This window comes from Protopterus annectens, chromosome 16.part0 (assembly GCF_019279795.1).
Source record: "Protopterus annectens isolate FY-2018-M chromosome 16.part0, PAN1.0, whole genome shotgun sequence".
NCBI lineage: Eukaryota > Metazoa > Chordata > Ceratodontiformes > Protopteridae > Protopterus > Protopterus annectens.
This window is the reverse complement of record NC_056750.1, coordinates 370,687,168-370,699,404: the sequence shown is the minus strand read 5'-3', so window position 1 is coordinate 370,699,404 and position 12,237 is coordinate 370,687,168.

The window sequence follows — 12,237 nt, the reverse complement described above, 5'->3', positions numbered from 1 at the left end:
TCGAAAAAAACAATGCTTTTTAGCTCTAGGCAAAAGTACACTTCTATCGCCAGGCCTCTAATAATCCTCAACCATCTTAATAACCCTAATGAACATGTCATTCTCAAATACCTAGGGATTTGGTTGAACCATTTCCTAACTTTCTAACTCCACCTGGACTACACATACAAAAAAAATCAACTTATTCGTATTCTGAGCGAATAGAATCTCTCCTTTTCTATTCAGATCCTGTAGAAATGCCATCGTTAATGCTATCTTACTGGCTCAACTAGAATACTGTCTCCCTGTAATTGCTACAGCCTCTGAAAGAAATGTATACACCATTCACTCCATCTGAAGCACCATTTCATGATTCATCACTCTCTCCCCAAAAAATGAACACCACTGTAAAAAATCTTTAAAAGCTAATTGACTACCTGTGAAACAATGTGCTGACCTGCTTCTTCCCTCTCAGCTATTTAAATAGACTGTTCTGGAATGTATCATCAGATAACCTTAGAAGTTTTAAACCTCGTATTTCCTATCCAGCACTCCCCCCAAATGAAGCTTTGTTGTATAGACCATGCTTTCTCAGTCCTTGATTCTAAAGTGTGGGACTCACTACCCTCTTTTATTAAAGACCATGCCCATTTTAAATAAAAGCACATTTCATGACTCTAGGAAAATGTAATTGTCTTCTCACTGCTCACAAAACTCAACCTCTTCCTAGCTTTCTTCTTTCCACAATCCTTGCTGTGAATTTGTTTCTGATTGTGATTCTTTCAGCTTGGCAGATCTGATTTCCATTCTGTATTTCTCTCTCTCTCTCTATAGATATTTTGTGTTTTGCCAGTCACTCTATATATAATATCATTTATATATTGCTTTATGCCCTCAAGCCAACTATGATATTCTCTTTGAATATACTATACATATATATTACATGTTGTCCTTCACTCTATATTCAATATCATGTATCTATTGTGTTTACCCTAGGCTGAGACTGAAATAGGTCCAATGGGATTATCATGCTCTACCCTGGTTAACAAATACAAAATAAAATGTTGTGTCTTTTGGCCTTTCCCAGTTAGGGGTCGCCACAGAGGAACACCGGTCCACTAATGACTGGCAGTAGATTTTTACGTGCCGAGTTGCCAGCCCTGATGCACAACCTTCAACGAAGGTACACCCATTCACGCATGTCTCCGCACAGAAGACGTTCTAGCTGAGAATCGAACAGGACAACGTCTTACTGTGAGGCGACAATACTACCGCAGCACCACCACAAATAAGAAATACATTTATGTGATAAAAAGTCTTGAAAACCACTTTCAGTGAAAGAAACAAATTTTTATTTTTCAAGGGCCAAAAATCTGGAAGGAAGCTCCCATGTTTTCAAATTTAGATAAGCTAATTTCACGATCAGATAACAGTGGGGAAAAGTTCAATCTTAGTGATATCTGAAAATGTTTTTAATTCCTTTCTATTCATGTGAAGAGTATATTCACTTGATTATTGACTGTTTTCCAAATAAATAGTCTGTGCACCTCAGTCTTAATACAGTCAACTAAGAGATTGTTGCACCTTGGGGCAAAGTCAAAACCATGCTGAGAGAGACTCATTAGGGAAAGCATGTTTTGGCTAAGTGAAAAATCTTCAAGCACTTAAGGATTACAGTTTGGTCCAGTTGCCCTTCCTACATCATTAGAACATCCATTTCCCCTCCCTATTTAGTCTTGTCATTGCAGTTTCACTAAAAATGGTGACAGTTTCCAGTCACATAGGTGTCAGTTGTTAATGACTTCTCCCTTCCATGCACACTTGCGCTCCTGTAGTATGCTTGCAATTCAGTGCATGAGCTCTTAATGAACGTTAGCAGTCTTTGCCTTCCACCCTCCATTATTAGTTCCATCTTCAACCAACCCATCATACTCAAACTGAGAACCACGTACAGTCATGTGTACTCCCACCAGCCAGATTAGTTAACACCTATACTGGGCTTCCCTGACTCATTTCAGAAACTCATTTCAGCTGAAGTGCTGTCAGGTACCTTGTCTCTATGCTTCATGGCAATGACTTAGCTCAGGGAGCAATGAATGGAAATAGAAGAGACTGTGATGTCTGAAGAGGAGTGCACTGCTGCAGTACTGCATGTGTGTGTATATACAAATATTATGAAAGAGATTATATAGAATACAAACTAATTTGTATTCTAAAATGCACAAAATTGCACATGTCAACTGACATGCCCGTAGTGAGTTGAATTGTGCAGTGTGATACACAAACTATCTTAATATATTTTGCTGTACATTTAGGGGTGAATTTCATAACCTGTGGTGAAATGTGCACACATGAACACATACAAACACCCACTCACACACATGAACACATACAAACACCCACTCACACACATGTATACATAAAATAATAAAGCAATAACCCACGCCTGGGTGTGGGTAATGCTGGATTTACCCACGGTTGGTGTGGTTTGGTCACGAGGGCAAAGCCCGAGTGGCCAAACAAAGATAACAGTGGTTAAATCCAGCATTACCCACACCCTGAAGTGGGTTATTGCTATTATACAATGACATTATTTAAGAAAAAAATACTTACTTTTCTTAAATAATGGCATTGTATAATGCCTCCATGGTGCCCTTCCGCAGCTGTCCAGTATTCTGCGACAGTTCTGCTATACTGTGCATGCGTATGTTTACGCAGTACATCAGAGCTGTGTGTGGAAGCAATGGAGAAAGGAAGATCTCCGTTGCTTTTTAAAAGTGTCTCACTATGTTAAAAGAGTTTAACATAGTGAGATAGCTTTAAAAAAAGCAACAGAGAAAGGAAGATCTCCGTTGCTTTTTTTAAGCCATCTCACTATGTTAAACCCATTTAACATAGCAAGATTACAGCAGCGGAGCTCTTCTGTTCATAGGTTCATAGGTTCGTACTAAGCTAACTGCCCTTGCGAGCCATTTTTTAAGCCTAGCCAATTATCCCTTGTGGGACTCAAACCCTGCACCTTGTGTTTACAAGGCAAACACCTTAACCATTAGGCCACCCTCCCAACCCCTCTCCGTTGCTGTCTAAAAAAAAAAAAAAAAAAAAGACTTATACTAATGGAAAAAGCCTGGGCGACCGCACCTTTTTCCATTAGTATAAGTCTGATTTACAATGGGCATGCTGACCAATCAGTGTGCACGTTTTGGAATATTGATGGGGGTCATTGTATAATAGTTAATTAACAACCAAGCAGTCCTTTGAGGAATGACTTGAGACATTCTGCAGAAGTCTTGATGATTAAAGATGAAAGTGCTAAATCAGTTGTGTCTTCAGTGGTTCCTCGGTGTTTGGTTGTTAGTTTTGATTTTCTTTGGCATTCACATTATATGATTGGTGTTTTTGGTTTGATGTATAAAAATAGCATAGCTTTTGTAGATGGTGGAATGCTGAATAACTTTTGAGGTTACAGGTTTACAATAATGTGTTATGTTTTATTTTTAAATTATTTCATCTTTCTATAAATAAATGTGAACAAATGAGTTTTATGTCATATGTTAAAAAAATGGGTATAAGTACACATAAAATACAGTTCATAGAGATCTGCACACTAACCAACATCTATATTTACAGTATCTTATTACCTTGTTTTACATTTAATTAAGTGATCTGATCTTTCCTTGACACTTATCAGCTTTGATCCAGGAGGTAAGGACTTGAATAAATACAGCATTTTTGGACAATTTAGATTAGTTAACTGTACAAATAGCACTCCAGAGAGATTCATAATTATATACAGAAGTAATGTATCACATGACACAGTACCTGACTAATTTAATCACTTTGGTAGCGGATTAAAAAGTTATATCATTATCATGCATATAGCTTAGTATTACAAAGAAATCATTTATATTTAAAGACAAATACCTTACTGCTCATAATTGTATGTTTTAGTATAGGATGTGTAAATATTTTTGATAAAACATATCTTCATATGATCATTACATGGCAAAATGAATTATCAGTGGAAACAAAGAATATCAGTATATCCAAGTGACATTAGGTGTAAACATGAGAGAGAGAAGTAAATTGTATGAATATACCTTAACACATGGAAATATACTATTTATTTTTGTAGGTTTAGACATGGTTGTTGATTTTGGGGATAATAAGGCTCGAATAAACATGATATTATAAAGGAAATGAAAACTTGAAATTGTTAGTTTAGATGCTGTTGTTATACCAGGAGTTAACGAGTTCTTGTAATGTTATTTGGGAAGGTAGGATTTTTTATCATTTGAACATCCCTAAGTGGCAGCAACCACTGATATTTTTTTATGTTTACAGCATGTGCCTAATTAGGTCATTATTATTTTACAAAGCATTGAATTGTTATTTATGACAACATGACTTTAGGTTCATGATGAAAAGATATTTTTTTTTATGTAATGGGATGATTTGAAAAAATATATATTACCAGTTGGTCAACTGTAATATTTAACTTGGACAGTAGATGACAGCATACACACATCTATCTGGTTTATAGCACTACTTTAGGTGTGGGTGCCATGGTGTTCAAGTTGCCAAAGTTAACAGTTATGCCTTTAGTTAATGTTTATAAAGGAGATGTTTTTTAGTTAATACTTATTAAATGGTGGGTTCAACTGTGCATTATAAAGATCTTCTTTAAATAAGTTTTTACAAAAATATTTACACTTCCAATACCAGAATTTAATTGTATAAACAGTAGAGGGTATTTGATTGTCAAGAGATATTAAAGATTTCTTTATAATACTAAGCCATAAGCATGGTAAGTAATGGTATACCATATGTTTTAATGTATTGCCAATGTGTTTAAAATTAATCTTTATATGATACCTTACTTCTATATAAAATTGGCGATTCATGATGGTTGTCGTCTATACTGAAGAATACACCATGTTAGATAAAACTGGGCTAGTTTAATAAAGTAGACTAAATACAAGTCATTGCTCTGCTAGATTTTTGGTGGTGGATTTTACATATATACATACATATATCCATTTATACATACACACACACATACCTATATATATATATATATATATATATATATATATATATATATATATATATATATATACACTGTAAGCTTTCACTGTAAATAAGACTCCATAGCAAGCATTTCTTAAAGAACTTCAGAATCTACAAGAACAAGCATTTGATTTTGCTATTCTTTTATGTATTGCATGTTTTATGAATATCCATGCTGTTTGCTTCTATATATGTACTTTTGGGTTGTGGCTGAAAGAATTTGGTCCAGTCCACCTTCCCTTTATATTTGTGAAAACTCCAAGAAAGACCCAGCTAAGCTAGACTCTTCACTGTGAATACCTTAAACATCCTCTAGTGGAAGCCTATGGGATATATGCAAATGATCCCTTAAGGACATACCAGCATTTCAGCTACATGGCTTTTGAATGCCAATGACTTTTCACATTTTGCTTTTTTTTTTTTTTGAGCCTTTATTAGTTCATTCAAGTTAATAAAGCCAAGCCCCACTAGCTGTAGACATGCCATGTTTTGCTGTTTTTTTGAGTCTGTCAGTTCAGCGTAAGTGGCTTACCTGGCTGTACTTTAGAAACACATAGCTTAAGACCATGGGTGTCCACTGCAGGAGGATTAAGGTACTATACAGCGAAGACTTTAGCTTAGCTGAGTCTTTCTTTCACTTTTCAGTGAATGGTTTAGTCTGTATGTCCTTTACATCCTTTGGTTTGGGATGTTATTTGGGGTATTTTACAGTCATCTTAATGTTTACGGACAGTAGGCTTGGTCAGAATCTCTACAGCTATCTTCTTCATAGTTTCATAGGTTCATAAGTGTTTACTAGGCTAATGACCACTAGAACCTTTTTAAGCCTAGCCATACATCCCAAATCTCTGACAAGTTCTGGTACCCTTGATAAGTGTAAGCAGGGGCTTGGGAGATGGAACATTTAAAAGCAGGGGCCTGGGAGATGAACCATTTACAGGCTGCCTGTATCCATTAGAGACATTGGTGCCAAACCAGGGATGAATTTCAAATTCTCCATCCAATTGTCCAAGTTGCACTTGAATTAGGGAGGAACTCTGTTTCACATGAATAGGGGGCATGTTCCAGAGATGGGGTAGTCTCAGGGATATGTACTTGTCTCTCCAGCAGGTCCTATTTATATTGCAGGCAAGGTTTAAGTCTTTAGAATGGGTAATTCTGGTGCTGTTTGTTTTGTGGATATGCAGGAGGTCCATCAGAGTTATGTCTGAAAATTCCCTGTATGCCAAGGATAGATCTCCAGTTAAAAGCCTCTAGGAGACAGAATACAGGGATAGGGCCTTGAGGCGGTCTACATAGGACATTTTGCTTATACCTGTATTCTTTTAGTGAGGAACCTCTGTGGATATTCCAGTTGTTGGATATGCCTGGTTAGGTACATACCAAAGGGGCATTGTACTCAGTGATTAGGTCTGATGAATGCCAAATACAGTGGAACAATATCTTCCTTAGACTTAGATGCCATACCTTTGTTTAGAAGTTGTGCATCAGAATGAATTCCTCCCCACTGTAGACACATGATGGTCAAAGGCTAAATTACAATATGTGTGTGCCCCGATGTCCCTGACTACTGGGTCAACTCTAAGGGGTGTGTTGTGAATTTGATAGTTACCAGGAAAGGATGACTTCCTAAAGGATACTGTTATGCATTTCTTGGCATTTAGTTTTAGTCCATGGCTCTGACACCAGTTGTTTGTCTGTGTCAGCCCCTCCTGGAGAACATTTGTGTCAGTGTGGATTCAGTGACAGCTCCTAATTTGCAATCATCTGCAAATGTAGTTAGCCAGAGACCATTGACATTGGCTGTGACTTCAGAGAATTAAATGCCAAAAAGGAGCAGTCCAAGGACTGATTCCTGAGGGACTCCACTTGTGACTGGTCTCTTTGTAGAGGTGGACTCCCCAATTCTAACTTCCTGGGTCCTGTCTGTAAGCCAGCTGACTATCCACCTGGTGACATATGGGTTTATACCTAACCTCTTGAATTTGTCAGCAGTGCCTGAGTGGGGAATCATGTCAAATGCCTTGGCCAGGTCAAGGTAAGCAGTGTAAACCATTTTGTCCTCAATTGCTTTGGTGACCTTCCCAAAGAAGTCCACCAGGTTGAGTAGGCATGACCTGCCCTTGACGAACCCAAACTGGGATGGGTCCAGTGTCTGGAGGTTTACTATATCACTACTGATCAATTCCATGATAGTTATTTCCATGGCTTTACATATAAGACTAGTGAGACTTATTGGTCTGCAGTTTCCAGGGTCTGTAGATGGCCCAGCTTTATGCAGAGGGATGACTATTGATGTTCTCCATTCATGGGGTATGAAGACTGTTTGGAGGCTACAGTTAAATAGCAGTTTCAGAGGGCCTGATAGATCATGTTTCATGCTATTTAGAAGGCATCCTGTGATATTGTCTGTGCCCATTGATACAGTGTTGTTGGCATTAGACAGAACATCAAGGACCTGTTCCCTAGTAAAAGCAGGGGGAGTTATATTTGATGGTATTTCCTGAGAGAAGTTTGAGGGGGTGAGAGTGGTAAAGTTGGAGCTGAATTTATTGGCTAGTAGGTTTGCTATGTCTTCTGACTCAGCATAGGTGACTCCATTTACAATGAGCTCTGCACACAATCATGTATTGCCTTTGAGGTTGTGGACATAGCTAAAGAATGCTTTGTGGTTGTCCTTGGCCTGGGAGGCCAAATTTACCTCAAATTTGGCTTTAGTAGACTTTATTTGTCCTCTGAGTTTTGTTTAATTTGATGAGAGTGCTTTTATCTTGCTGGGTGCAGCACCTCCTAAATTTTGTCATGGTTTTCTTCCTTCTGTTATACAGCCTATTGAGTTTGTGATTTCACCAGGGTAGCTTGTTTTTTGAGTTAGTTTTGTACCTCTTCCTTATGGATACAGCTGTTAACATGCTTGTACGGGGTTTCTGTGAACAGTTCTGCATAGGCAGCAGTGTTCTCTGGGTTTATGGGGCTTAAAAGTTTGTGATGTTATCACTCAATAGCAGGAAGTTAGCCTTAGAGTAGTTCCTGAATATTCCAGATTCAGCTGGGGCTCCAGGTTTTATTTTGATTTCAAAGGAGACTATTTTGTGGTCTGACCTTACCATGGAAGATATTACAGTAGGGGGTGTGCATCACTTTCCCTTATTAGTGAGGACCAGATCCAGTATGGTTGCACCCGTGGTTGGTGTATTGACTATCTTGTCCAGAGAGTTTGTGTTTACAAAATCCAGAAATCTCTGTGCCTACATGTTTGGTGTCATATAGGGTTCCCAGCTAATAGTGGGATAATTAAAGTCATCCATGAATATGGTTTTGGGATGGATGGTGAGTGTTTCCAATACGTTTAAATACATTGTATGGGTTTCTTGGGTCATAGAGGGAGACCTATAGCTTGCAAGGAAGTGGTATTGGATTTTACCTATGGTGATTTGAACATGGAGCAGCTCAAGTGCATTGTTCTGTTTGACCAGCCTTGAAGTATATTTATTTTTGATGTAAATTGAGACACCTCCACCTTTAGTCCCTGTTTGTGTAGTAGCTGGTCTAAATGTATGGAAGGCATTATAACCTTGCACTGCTGGTGTGGTCTCTGTGGCTTTAAACCATGTCTCAGTGACCAAACAGGCGTCAGCATTCTCTAGGGGGAAGAGAGCTTCTAGGGAATGGAGTTTTTTGTTTAGACTTCTAGCATACTTACATACAGAACTGTAAAACAGCTGTTTATTTTTTAAATGATGCAACTGTAAACTATATAGCCTTTATGACATCTTTATGAGTTAACTACTGGTCATTTTGGAGGTTACTCAGGATAAGTAGCATTTGCACTTGTAATACATTTCTATACTTTTGTAGATAATCTTCAAAATTAAGAAAAAAAATGTTTTGTCTTTACCCCATTTAATGAAAGAAAATCTGTATATTAAACACCACAGAAACACTAGTCATTTTGTACTTAATGGTATACTGAACAGCCTCAATCTCATAGCAACCTACTACTCTTTTGTGTTTTAAAGTTATCCCCATTTGTTTGTTGAGAAAAGGAGAAAGCTAATTGTCTTGCCTTTTTTGTTCATTTTACATAAAAGTAAAGGCTAAGCATACATGTTATAGGTATTTCAGTGTGGAACAGCTTTCGCTGTCATATTTTTTCATTCATTCCTGTGTTCTCCTGTGCCATACCTCTCAACCTCTCAGCACAAGAAATCTGGACAAAGCCAGAAAATATCGGGGGACAAAGGCTCAAAAATAGGGACAGATTTTAAATATTGCTCCTATAAACTTAGAAAGTTGCTAGAATGACAGGTTTTACATTATTATATATTTTCTGAAGGATATGAAGTCTGCAGCTCAAATATCTCTCATCATTTGGTGGCTTTAATCCTCAATGATTTGCCTCAAAACCAACAGACCAAAAACAATAGGCAAAAATCTGGACATTTTGCAAAAATCTGGGCAGTCGAAAGGTATGTTCTGTACTTGCTTTATCATATTCAGAGTCATAAAGGAACCAAAGCCTATCCTAGAACTCAGAAGGAATAAAGCAGAGAATTAATCCCGGTCTGGGTAATAGTCTGTTCCATAACACACACACACACACACACACACACACACACACACACACACACACACACACACACACACACACACACACACGGACCTACATTCTTAGATACCTCACCTTTTTCTACAGAGAGTTCAGAGATTCACCAAGGTGCCTATCAGCATTTTGATCAGCATTTTGGGGATTTGGGAAGAAACTGGAGTTCCAGTTATAAAAATTATCTATTAACTTGTTTGCATTTAAAATCATTTATTTGTTTTTGTATGCCTTTATGTCCCCCATGAATGCGGAGTACTGTGGTGCAGCCATAACTCATTCATTCCTATCACCTGACTGCAGCAATTTGAGTCAGGGCCAAAATACAGGCAGTTATGAGGGAAGTTTCCTGGCATGGTCCTAACTCCATCCACTGCTGGCTGAAACAGGCACACATCCTAATGGTGCCCCTCCCCCATCACACACACACCAGTGCTCCCACACACATTGCCCATGACAAATATTGTCACTAGCATGGCATTGCCAAGGGCTGCCCCCCTCTCACACCAGTGCTTCCACACACACACACATGGCACATGACAAATACTGTCACTAGCACGGGATTGCCAAGGCCATATCCCCCAGTTCAGTGGTTATTAGGATCATGCAAAATTCTAGTTACACAGGAGCAATTGGAAGCCTGGGTCCACCATCTACCTTTACCCAGGATAGACAAACCAGTGTAATCTGTTCACTCTCACCCTCCATTGTTAGGCTCTTCCAGCAGCCAAGCTGCTAAATGAACTAAGGTTATCTGAGGTGTAGGTAGGACTTTATCCCTCTGTATCAAACAGTCAGGATAATGTTATTCAAATCTGTTAAATGTAGTTTAGTTTTTTAGGTGTTACACAGATAAGCCCACTAGGTACACACACCTTTTTTCAGGCATGACCCTAACATCACCGTCTGGTTAAATGACTTCACACAGTTTACAAGTGACTATTTAGGAATTCATGCCCAGGACTGGAGGATAAATTTTGCTGGTATAATGCATAGGTATTATTATAGCTTGGTTTTATGGTTTTATTTGCAAATTATGTTAATGTAAAAGGTATATATAAATTGTGTACCTCTCAGCTTGTTCACATTTTTCATTTGAATAAACTGAAGTTTACAATATACCTCTTTTAAGTCTTAAATTTTTTTGAATCTGAGCATGGTAAAGCTTATACGTTTGTTTTGTTAGAAAAGTTGCCAAATTTACTCTTCAGATACTAAAGGTGTAACTGAGTGTTTTGCCTTCATTACAACAACTGCTTCAGAAAGCTTTCTATTATGGCTCATTGATGAATACTTTATTGACTTACAGCCAGTCAAGATGCAAAAATAAGGAAATTATTCTCACAAGAAAAAAATATTTATTTTTATTCCAGATCCTAATTGCACTACAGAAAGGCAAATACTAATTCTTCATGCATGCTATTGTTGTATGCAAACACAAATAATTAATTTATCGGTACTATAACATAAAAAAGGATATTAATATGCATATCACACTTATTTTTTTGTATGGTGTATCTTCTTCGATCCAGCCTTGTGAGTTACATTTGAGTCCTGTAGCAGCCCGGTAAACAGCAACCATAGTTTACTAGGCAACAACTAACAGACTAAATACAATACTAATGATTTTGTTCACAGTCTTCTATGCATAATTAAATCATGCTGGATAACAATAAAACCCGAGCTTCTGAAAAAATGCTTCTTGATTTGTATCCAGTACAATCTGCTTCTAATGAAACATATCAGAATTGTTTATTTTAATTTGTTTGTGTCTTTTGGCTTTTCCCGGTTAGGGGTCGCCACAGAGGAACTCCGGTCCGCTAATGATTGGTAGTCGATGTTTACGTACCGGGTTACCAGCCCTGATGCACAACCTTCAACGAAGGCATGCCCCATTCACGTATGCCTCCACACAGAAGACGCTCTAGCTGAGAATCGAACGGGACGTCTTGCTATGAGGTGACAACGCTACCGCAGTACCACCACCACAGTCCTAGAATTGTTTATTTTAATGCTGGTTATAATTCTAAGAGGTTTTCATACCATGGCCTAGGAGCATGGCACCTGACAGTGCCAGTGGGAACCCATGTTCAAGTATCAGCCTGGGTCCCAGATAACTCAGAAGATACAGGAAGCTGTGAAAAGCCAGTGACAATTTTGTCATTGAAGGGTATATTTATAATGGAGCAATCCTTGAGTATGGCAGGAAAGCTGGAGGGACTTGTATACTGATAGACAAAATTGAAATCTATAAAACTGTAAGTACATGCAAACAGGTGTGATCTTCCTACTTCATTTCACATGCTTAAGGTATGCCATGGAGTGATGCATTTTGGGAATGGCTTCAAACAAAACCCAGGTCCTTGCAGCCTTAAGTAAACAAATATATCAGCCAATGTGCAATATGTACAAAATCAGAACCTGGGATATGTCTGGAGTGGGGGAGACAAAAAAAAACCTTTCTGCCATTAATGGCTCGTACCTCTACACTGTCCAAATTTTAGTAGAAGATCACTAAATTGGCTTATATTTGTGCCCTGCCACATGTACATTTTTTTAACTTTTTGCTAATCAATGAGGAGCAT